The sequence below is a fragment of the Stegostoma tigrinum genome, chromosome 6 (genome assembly GCF_030684315.1).
Source record: "Stegostoma tigrinum isolate sSteTig4 chromosome 6, sSteTig4.hap1, whole genome shotgun sequence".
Taxonomy (NCBI): domain Eukaryota; kingdom Metazoa; phylum Chordata; class Chondrichthyes; order Orectolobiformes; family Stegostomatidae; genus Stegostoma; species Stegostoma tigrinum.
The window spans coordinates 57,201,396-57,212,588 of record NC_081359.1 but is presented as its reverse complement, the minus strand read 5'-3'; the positions used below and the strand labels follow the sequence as shown (position 1 = coordinate 57,212,588).

The following is an 11,193-nucleotide window of genomic DNA, read 5'->3' as shown; positions in this document are numbered from 1 at the left end:
GTGTTGGTGGGTTTGTGGGCTACCATGATGCCAAGACAAGTTAAGAGGCAAGATGATTTAGGAAGAGATTTCCAGAAGTCGTGGTTGGATCTTACCAGTACTTTACGGATGGACTGTAAAGTGGGAAAGCTGTACTGACTGGTTTGTTGGGGGTGCTGGGGGAAGAATGGACATGCTCATAGCCTTTCTGCCACCATGGCATCTGGCCAGCTGTGGGGAAAGTGGCAGATGGCTCTAGCACCCAAAGCCCAGTTCAGCAGGTTATTATTGATCCTATTTATTATCCGATCCCCGCTGTTGCTGGCATTAAACCATTAACAATAAAATACCCTGTTGCTTGGGAAGGCTGCCAGAATAACTGTGGCCACCTTCCAGCTGTTTAAAAGTATTAATGGGAGCAGGGTGGTAATTTTCCAGCCCTCTTCATTCATTGGAGGGGACCTTCTGTACCAATAATCCTGACTAGCTTTTCGAAACTTCCTCACCCTGTATCACACCATTACCCCAAACCCTCCTTTCTTGGCTATGATGGTGCAGCCAGAAGAGTGGGTACTGCTGCCTGCTGCTGAGCTGCTCACCTACTGACTGACTGGGAAATCTTGGGGTGTGTGACCATTGCTTTTACAGTGATGAGCCTGATGATGACAATTAGTTGGTCATTGTCGAAATGATGGGTCCTTGGGTCCCGCTGACTGTGCAGCGAATCTTACCAACTTTCACATCAGGCAGTCGGAGCCCTGTTACTGCTAAATCCAGCTGTGAGTTTGAGGCAGGTAAATGAATCTGCCATGAATGGTCAACTGAAAAAGATGCAAAGAATGCAGAGTTTGGAAGGCTCAAACATAGAGAATGCAAGGCAGAAGCAGGATGGAGTAAGGCTATGGAGAAACGTTCATATAAGGACCATAATGTAGGAAATGAATATAGAACATAGAACATAGATCGGTGCAGACAGTACAGACCCATTGGCCCACGATATTGTGCCAAACTTATACCCTAAACTTAAGGTCTATCTAACCTCCACCCCTACCTTATGCTATCATCTATATGCCTATCTAATAGCTGCTTAGATGCCCCTCTCTGGCAATGCATTCCACGCCCCTACCACTCTCTGAGTAAAGAACTTACTTCTGACATCCCCTCTATAACTACCTCCACTCACTTTAAAACTATGCCTCTTCGGAATAGTTGCCTCCACCCCAGGAAAAAGTCTCTGGCTGTCTACTCTATCTATACCTCTGATCATTTTGTAAACCTCTATCAAGTCACCTCTCAACCTTCGTCGTTCTAAAGAGAAAAGGCCGAGCACTCTCAACCTTTCCTCGTAAGACATTCTCTCCATTCCAGGAAACATCCTGGCAAATCTCCTCTGCACCTTTTCCAATTTGTCCACATCTCTCCTGTAATGAGGTGACCAGAAGTGGACACAATACTCCAGATGTGGCCGAACCAGGCTTTTGTATAGCTGTGTAATTTCACGGCTCTTGAACTCAATCCCTCTATTAATGTAAGCTAACACACCATATACCTTCTTAACAACTCTATCCACCTGGGTGGTAGAGTATGAAGAAAAAAACACATGAATGATGGGCTAAAACATTTATTTGTGTACTGAACATGTTGAAATTTCTGGAGGGTGGTTTAAGGCAAAAGTACAGATGGGGAAGGAATTAGGCAGATTTTTATGGCAAAGCAGATTGAATCCTTCATTTTATTAGTGTTATGCTAGATCAGTCAATAATCAATACTTGGACAAATTGCGTCAATTAGAAAGGAAATCAATTTCCCCACACTGGCATTTCTCACCTAATTGCCAGAAAACTGTAATAAAGAAAAATAAATTTGCATAAGCCCCGAGTTCAAGAGTCTACTTGAAGAAATAAAACAGTTTGCACATTTCTTTTTCATTTTGTGTCAAAATTAATTTCAATTTTGCAAATTACCCAAACAATTGTAGTGTCTCACGAATGTGGGGAGAAATTTACCCTCTTCACCAGGAAAGAATGAGACAGGTGAGTGGTAAAAATCATTCTTCTGGTTTTTATTAAGTTATCAGTTTCATACATTAGGTCTCCATGCAGCATATCCCAGTTGAGAGTGAGCTGCCAAAGTGATTTTCACTAAGTCTATCAAATGGGCTTCACTATTTATTATCATTGTGACTGATTCCATCTTGGTGTCAATTCCACCTTCTCACTCAATTTTCTAACTCTTTAATCCCTTACTAATTAAAAACCTTTCTATCTCCTCCTTAAATTAACTCAGTTCCCTGACATCCACCAAATCCTGGGATAATGAGTTCCACAGATACGAGGGGAGAAATAATTACTCCTCATCTCTGTTTTAAATCTGCTAACATTTAGCCTAAAGCTATGACCTCTCCTTCTAGATAGCCCCACAAGGAAAAACACTACTCTTTGTCTACCTTGTCAATCTCCTTATATACCTCGAATAGACCTCTTCTCATCCTTCTAATCTCTAATGAGTACAGGTCAAAACTGCTCAATCTCTCTATAAGTCAAGCCTTTCATCTCTGGAATTAATCTAGTGAACCTTCCCTGAACAGCCTCCAATACGATTACAACCTTTCTCAAATAAGCGGACCTAAACTGTACAGAGTGCTCCGGATATGGTCTCACCAATGATAGTGATAATACTTCCCAACATTAATACTCCATTCCTTCAGCAAAGTTCAATTTTCCGTCTTTTTTACCAGCTGTACCTATACACTGGCTTCCTGTGATTCACATAAGGTGAAGCCCAGATCCCACTGCACCGAAGCATTTTGACGTTTCTGTACACTTAGCTGGTAAGTTGCCTTTTCTTTAAACATATGAAATTTGTGATCTTAGACAATGTTGTCACCACCATATACCGATGTCAAATAAAGGTATTGGGCCTGATTTTCTGATGGCTATGTAATTATTTCTAAAGGATATTTGGGAATTGTGCATGACAACTCTGTGGAATTCCATTGAATAAGATTTCATAGGAATTGCTCAGGAGATCAAAGATTCAACTGGTCAATTCCCCTATATCTGGAACCTCTGTAAAGTTAAAATCAAAGAAGCTGGAGGGTTTCATTAAAGTTAAGTAGTTAGTCAAAAAAGTCAGATTTTAAAATACCTAGACTCTTGACTAACTATTAAACTCGCCGTAATTTAGCTTGCACACCACCAACTACACCACCCCCAGACCACTCCTCTCATCCTGGGATGAAACATACCCCACTGCTGGTCTGGACACCACCTCCTCTATACCTGGAAACCTGACACTGTCTGTCCTGACATCCCAATGACCTCCCAGCCCATGTTTACTTCCCCACTTCCACTCTGAGATCTGAATTCTACTGCCGAATCAGAAAGCCCCCCACTCTGGAACCGTCACCTGTTCTTTGCCCCGGGACCTGAACACCCCTTCCACCATATCCCCTTCTACTGCCACTGAACCTGATATCTGACATTACATCACTCTGGGCCTGACAAGCTGTCACTCTGACATACCTCACGACCTACTTCTGACCCTGACGAGATGCCACCAGGCCCACCATCCCCTGGGGCCCAATCCCCTTTCTCTGCAGTTGGGCGACCCTCCCACTTGGGCTTTACCCACTGAGGCTTGACCCACTTGCGCCCTGCTCCAGACCTGACACTTCCCCTCACCAAATCCAAACTGCCCATACTCCAAAGTTTATACTTTCTATCCATCTCACTATAGCCTAAACATTTCACTTCATGTGGCCTCTTTGCCATCTTTCTTCTGGCATCCTACTCACCTGATGCCTAAACCTACAGCTGATCCACCTGGCACCTTACATACCTGGCACGCAATCCTCCCTGCACCCAAATGTCATACTTACCTTATTCACTTAGATAGCAGCTATTAATGTGCCTGCCTGTGATGTTGACCTGCTACATTTCAACCGACTGCTGTGAAAAAGGGGCTGTGGCTTACTTTTTCACGCCTGTTGTATACTTTCACAGTGGAAGCATGGCTCTGTTTGCTGAAGGAATCCTGATTGGCATCTCTTGGCAGAAATGTGGAGCTGATTCATTGCGTAAGAAAGAGGGAGTGGAATGGAAATCTTTGTAAGATTCCCACTTCTCAAAAAAGTCCAGCTCAATATTTTTGAACAATGCCTCAATAAGATGACCACTGATGTGATTCCAATTCAAACATCTCAGGTTTGCAAGGAGTTAATCTGGATCAGAACATTTCAAATTTCAAAGCATTTTCGTGACTGCGCGGGATGAAAATTAATCAAGAGCAACAATTTATCAGAGGCCATATAACAGGACATACTGTGTGAATTCTCAAGCAGCCTGCTGAGCTGCATTGCTCATAAATATGTAGAGTATGTACCTATTAAACATGTAGTGTTCCCCATGAAAAGTAACAGCATTCTGCTTCAATTAGCACACATAGATTGGTTCATCTACATGGCTCGTAATGAATGGCAGAATCACACAGATCTGATGGCTTTACAAGGTATAGTATCAGAAGATTTGAATATTTAAAATAATCTTACTGAATGTTGTGAGTTTTCAATATTATTATTCCATATATGCAATTTCTTTTTCTAATTGTTTTGCAAATTTCCTGTGTTCATTTCGTAACATTTTAACAAAAGAATGTTTGTAAATTTCCGAGAAGACGAATGTTGCGGTCTCAATTTTTCCTTCAAATGAGCCTATTTGCATCGGCCTTCTGCCAAAATAAAAGTACTGACAGCACATCAGTAAAGCTTATTCATTTATTTCCTTGGCAAAGATTGAATTCAAACCCGCAGAGATCAAAGATGAACAACAGATCTGCAGCAAAACCATTTCAAAACTATCCCAATGTATGATGCTATTAAGATTCATGTGAGTTATGCACAAGATACAACTGATAAAGCTGCAGAAATGAAAACATTATTTTACCCAGGTAATGGTCATGTGCTTCAATGCAGTATAGATACCGTTCATGTTTATATCGATGATAGTAAATAAAGATAACAAACAGAGAAAAAAAATGACTTTTGCCAATAACGATAGTCCAGAAATTACACACTGCAACTGAAGTCCCTGATAAAAATGCATAATCAAAAAGTATCAGACACATATAAAAACAAATCTTTTCTGGCTTTATAATTTTAGGGTGTTCAGCATGGATGAGCAGAGCAGGGTATTGGACGGAGGCAGTATGTAATAATCAGCTGGTTTATTTACCATTGCTTAACCCTATGTCACAAAATGTCAGAGAGGTTCAAATCTAATGTCGAGATCTGCAAGGACAACTGTATCCCAACTGCCTACTGCTGTGCTGCTACCTCAGGAAGTTTGATGGTGGTGTCTGTGACATTGTAAGCTATGATTCTATGAATGTCACTCTGTCAGGCTGTTACTTAAGTAGACTGGGGTCAGGTCTCTCAATCCTGGTGCAATTCCTCAGATGTCAACCAAGAGAACTTTGCAGGGTTGAATGCACCATTATCATTTCTAGGGCCTTGGTTGATGCCGGGTTGTGCCTCTAGTTTTATTCCTCTTATCAGATTTTGCAGCAATTAGGTACAACTGAGAGCTACCAAGAATTTAAGAAACATCATATTGCAGTGGGTCTGCAGTCATATGCTGGCCAGGTGAGGTAAAGATGGCACATTTTTCTATCCCACAGAGAATTAGTGAACCAGATGGGCATTTATGACAAATAATAATAGTACCACTATCTCTGTTAGGCTAACATTTAATTCCAGATTTATTAATTGAATTTAAATTCAAACATCTACTCTGATGGGATTCCAAACTGTACCTCCAGAACACTATCCTATGTCTATCCTACACATCATCACCTCCCAAGTGCATTGGAACTATCACAGTGACTGTGACAGTGCAGTTAACAAACAAATCAACTTGGAGTTTTATCACTGTAGCCTTAACCTCTCCATTTCCTTTTCTTTGACTAGAAAAATACTGCTTTGTGTCACTTTGCTGAGATCTTTAAGGAACGGCCATATGACTAATAGAAACAGAATTCCAGAATGAATACAAAGGTTGAATTACCCTGGAGGACTTTGAAATCAGTAAATGAAAGCCGGCTGTTAATCATATTCATCAGAAATTCAAATGAATTAGCCATAAAAATACTGGTAGATCAGATCAGAATCTGCATATTTTGTGATGGGTGACATCTTCAGACTACCCATAGAAGATGGTGTGGGTGTAATGGATGTTGGCTTTTCAGTGGATGTGTGCTGAGTGTTGACTTAATCTGGGAATGGCATGAGGTAAGATTTGGCTAGGATCAGATGTAAGGCATACCATAAGGATGGGGTAAGTAATTAATGAGGCACATTTGATCAAATAGGACAAGAAGTCTCACTTGGTTTCACGGTGAAAACCCCTCCAAATGTTTAACTTTGCCAAAAAACATAAGATTCAAACCTTAAAGATTGATGCACCTAAACCACTACCTAAATCTCTAAGAAATAGATACTTTGGAATCTCTACAATCAGAGAAAGGCAGCTGTCTCTCATAAACATTGCTCTCAATTTCATCTTATTCATTTATCTGTTTGCTGCAAGACTTGAATTAATGCATTGGTAATTAATCTTGGAGATTAAGAGAGTAAGTTTTCTTCATCGAAATGCTAGCAAAGCCATTTCAACTGGGAAGCAGCTTTTCCCACTTGTACAAGATGAAATAATTGGAAATGTTTATTTTTCAATCATATAGTCCGAGATTAAAATTATTGCCTTCTAATGTTTTCTACCTAACCACACAATATTTAACAGTTAAGCTATGCTTATTTTTCAAGATATATACATGTTAACGTGGCAAACCAATTAAGAAAATCAGTGGTACATTTCTGTCAGAATACTATTTTTTAAAAAAAACTTGTTTTCTTCTGTTCAAGGAATGATACAATGAAGTGGAGACCTTATAGATATTCTCCGAATTCATTCAAGTCTTTTGTTGTCCAATTCTTGACATTGGGAATCCACCTAATATTCTTTGTCATTAAAGTTTTTGAGAAGATTTGTAGCTTGAGTTGTGGATGAGGTTGTAGACATGCTCGTGTAGCTGGTGTGTTTTGGTTGCAAATGTTTTGTCGCCCTACTGAGTAACATCATCAGTGCATCTCCAGTGAAGTGTCAGCGTTCTGTCCTGCTTGTTAATTATGTGCCTCAGTTTGCTGGGAGTGGTTGGTAATATTTTGGTTCTGTTTCCCAGTGGTTAGTACACAGGGTCTAATTCAATATATTTGTTCATAGAGTTCCAGTTGGAATACTGGACCTCCAAGAATTCCCTGGCATGCCTCTGTTTGGCTTGCAATTATGGATGTGTTGTCCCAGTCGAATTTGTGTTCCTCGTTGTCTGTTTGTAGTGAGATCATTGAGAATTAGCGGTGTCTCTTTGTGGCTGGTTGGTGTTCATGCATCCATATAATCAGTTTTCCTCAAGTTTGGCCTACGTAGCAAAACCAGAAAATACAAAATACCATGCAAGAACTGTGAGAAACACTACATAGGCCAAACTGGAAGAAAACTGAACCAGAAATGGTACCAAACATCCCAACAAACTGAGACATATAAATAACAAGCAGGACAGAACACCGATGCTTCTCCAGAGGTGCACTGATAATGTTGCCTAGCAAGGTGATGAAACATTTGCAAACAAACCCACCAACTTGGTGAGCAAAAAGTATCAGAGATAATGGGAACTGCAGATGCTGGAGATTCCAAGATAATAAAATGTGAGGCTGGATGAACACAGCAGGCCAAGCAGCATCTCAGGAGCACAAAAGCTCAAGATAATAAAATGTGAGGCTGGATGAACACAGCAGGCCAAGCAGCATCTCAGGAGCACAAAAGCTCCAAGATAATAAAATGTGAGGCTGGATGAACACAGCAGGCCAAGCAGCATAGCTTTTGTGCTCCTGAGATGCTGCTTGGCCTGCTGTGTTCATCCAGCCTCACATTTTATTAACTTGGTGAGCAAGTCTAAAACCTAATTCTTTGTCATTGAAAAATAAAGCCCACAGATAAGAAGAATATGTTCGAACATAAAGCCTCGTTCAGTGTTCTTTACACAAAAACACAAGCTGTAAATAACATGAGGAATGAAACGCAAAAGCAAACTCAAATTGAGACATGATTGCAGGATACTCGAGGCTTAAAACTGAATATGCAAGGTTATAAGGTTTACAAGAAAATATTGGAATCATTACAGAGAGAGAGGGATGGCCTAAGCACTTAATGATAAAATCATTTCAATTAAAGGCAAGGATATGATCTGAGGTAAGTAAGCACTGAAGATGTTATGGATACAATTGCAGGATTCAAATTAGTGGTAGGAGTAGTGGTTACAATGTCAAATGGTAGAATGTATATATGTTTAGAATAGACAACATGAGCATCAAGGCAGAGTGATTTTAATGCAAAGTTTTGGCTTCCATTTTGTTCAGGATAAGTGAACAAACTTATGTCAGAATAGCAATAAATTTCTTGAATGTATTCATGTAGTTTTCTGCAACAATACTTCATAGAACCAAGAAGAGGCAGGCTACGTGAAATTTAATGATGAGCAATCAGCCACATTTAGCTGACAGCAAAAGGATGCATGAATACTTATCTATCAGGATTTATAATATCATTGATCTTAAACTTGAAGAAAATGAAATAGCTCCTTTGTGGGTACATGGACATTTTGACACCATGCATCAGCCAATCATCAAACTCTACCCCAGCCAGGTACAATGTTTGCCAGTTGTGTGGAGGTAGCATCCCTGTGGTAGGCTGAATCCATTTGAGCCCGAAGCTCCATACCCTAAAGGGAGAGCCACTGGCAGGTGTTACCACACCCATGATCCAAACGATACATCTGGATGGGTTTTCCTTTTTTGTTAAGCAGCTTCGTCCTAAACAATTTTTACTTTGCAATAAATAGCTTTAAAAATTCCTCTTTGTTTAGCTGCCCTCACTGTTCACAACGTGCCTCAGGATTGCTTGCCCCTCACGTTGAGCCTTTTGTGGATGTGAATCGGGGTCTAGATGGGAGGATTGTGCTCTCTGCCATGCTATCTGTCAGGGCCCCCATTTGGCCCAAGATTAGGTCTCTGAAGCCATGGGAGTAAAGCTAAAAGAAAAGGCATAAAAATGAAAAAAGATACAAAAAACAGGCTTGCTTTCTGTCTCACATAAAGTAGGAGCTTTTGCTCTTGATCATGGTGGCCTGAATCCTGTCCTTAAAGGAGAGCTAATGGGGAGGTAAATCCTATCTGTTCAAAAATTTCCTGCCACTTTCATAGGCCTTTCTCCCATCCCTTAACCACCCACCCCCCACATCCTCTCAGTGTCCCTAACGACATCACTCCCAGTAATCAGCACCCACAGGCATTATCTCCCACTCCCTCACAGGTCTACCTTTCATGTACCAAAACAGGGCTATGCCAGAAAATAAAATGTGAGGCTGGATGAACACAGCAGGCCCAGCAGCATCTCAGGAGCGTTATCATCTATGCCAGAAAATGTTTGAGAAGCGTTGCACCAGCTGATTGTGTTCTTTTTGTCCCCCATACATCAGCCACAATTTTAGATTAAAAAATCTGTAGTAGGACAGTTAGCAGAAACCTTTGTACAAAGACCCAAAAGATTTAACAGTTCTAAACAAAACAAATCTCTAAATCTCACTGAAGCTAATAGCCTCAGGCTATATGATAGATTTGTTTGAAAGAAAAGCCAGAGAATAGCTCCAATAGGTCAACATCAATATTCCAGTCAAATAGGAGAGCAAATGACTTGAGAACAAAAACCACATGCAGTTCAGTGATAGTTGCATTGATACAGCAAAGGTCAGGAGAATATTGCTCCTATTGTCTGAGGCACAGGAAGTTGTAATTGGAGAGGTCCATAAGTGGCACAATGGAGCATCTGATATCAATGATTCTGATCTGAAAAATCCTTCCTACATGTTCAAAAGCTGCACATAAACTGATAAAAAGAATGACGATATGGCCTGGAATCTGGTGAGGAAACCAAGAATATGGGATGTTGATTTGGTCTTTTAACCGTGATCACTCTCCAGATCATGTATTTGATTCCATAAATACATCCAAATCAGTTAGTGAACTGATGAAGAGAGCGAGGACTCAAAAATGGATAGAACTGATAATGGAATTGAAATTTGTGACTCGCCTGAATCAGTTCCAGGGTAGCATGAAAATTAGGTGGCAGGAGCAAAACACACTGTCACCCATGTGCTCTTCCACTTTTCTCAGCAAAGGTCTGAACTGCTTTGTGCTAAAAGCATTTAGTGTAGCCAGGTTTCTGTTTGTAAAGGAGCTTATTTTTCCCTTTTAAATACAGGCTGCGCTGAAGGATATATGGATGCTGCTGATTATTAGTTTTACAATTGCATATATTTGAAAATAAAACAGCAGAAGAGAGATAGAGCTCGGGATCACAGGCACAGCAGTATTGGCCTTAGTGCTTGAGGTGAATAAGCGTAGAGCCATCAGGTTTCCACAGAGAGTCAGATGAATCTTTTCAACAATCCCAAGAAGAAATTTGGAGCAGGTGCCCAAAGAGGTCAATTTCCAATGTCTGCACTCAACAACCTGGCAACAGTGCCACAAAATATCTAATGACCTCACTTCAATAGCCAAGGTCAATGAATGCACTGTCCAATGACATCTCTCAACCACCTCATTAACAGGTTCATATTCCACTCAATATACCCTACCTATCATTAACCAGCAGAAATCCTGGCACTCAGGACTCATGCTTTATATTCATATGTCCAGAGATAGTAGGATCTGCACATGCTAGAGAATCTGAGATAACAAGGTGTGGAGCTGGTTGAACACAGTGGACCAAGCAACATCGTAAGAGCAGGAAAGCTGACATTTCGGGCCTAGACCCTTCATCTGAAGAAGGGTCTAGGCCTGAAACGTCAGCTTTCCTGCTCCTAAGATGCTGCTTGGCCTCCGTGTTCATCTAGCTCCACACCTTATTCACAAGTCCACATTACCCTCACACAACTGCCAATGATACCAGTTTCAGACCTTTATTTCTGCTGTCACATTATCACATTTAGCAGGAATAACAATCAAAAACAGTAGATCTCTCTCTCTCTCTCTCTCTCTGAAATTGCTCCATCTCATTAGCAGGACAAGATAGTAGACAATCAAAAGGAGCAATGCAGAACAGGTGA

General features: G+C 40.7%; 1 long non-coding RNA gene across 1 annotated transcript in view; it reads left to right on the top strand.

Moving 5' to 3' along the window:
* The first annotated feature begins 4,414 nt into the window (after positions 1-4,414).
* Positions 4,415-11,193, top strand: part of LOC132209789 (uncharacterized) — a 47,970-nt gene continuing 41,191 nt past the window's right edge. The window contains exon 1 of the long non-coding RNA XR_009445876.1: positions 4,415-4,488. This is a non-coding gene — a long non-coding RNA (uncharacterized LOC132209789). The remainder of the gene's footprint in view (positions 4,489-11,193) is intronic.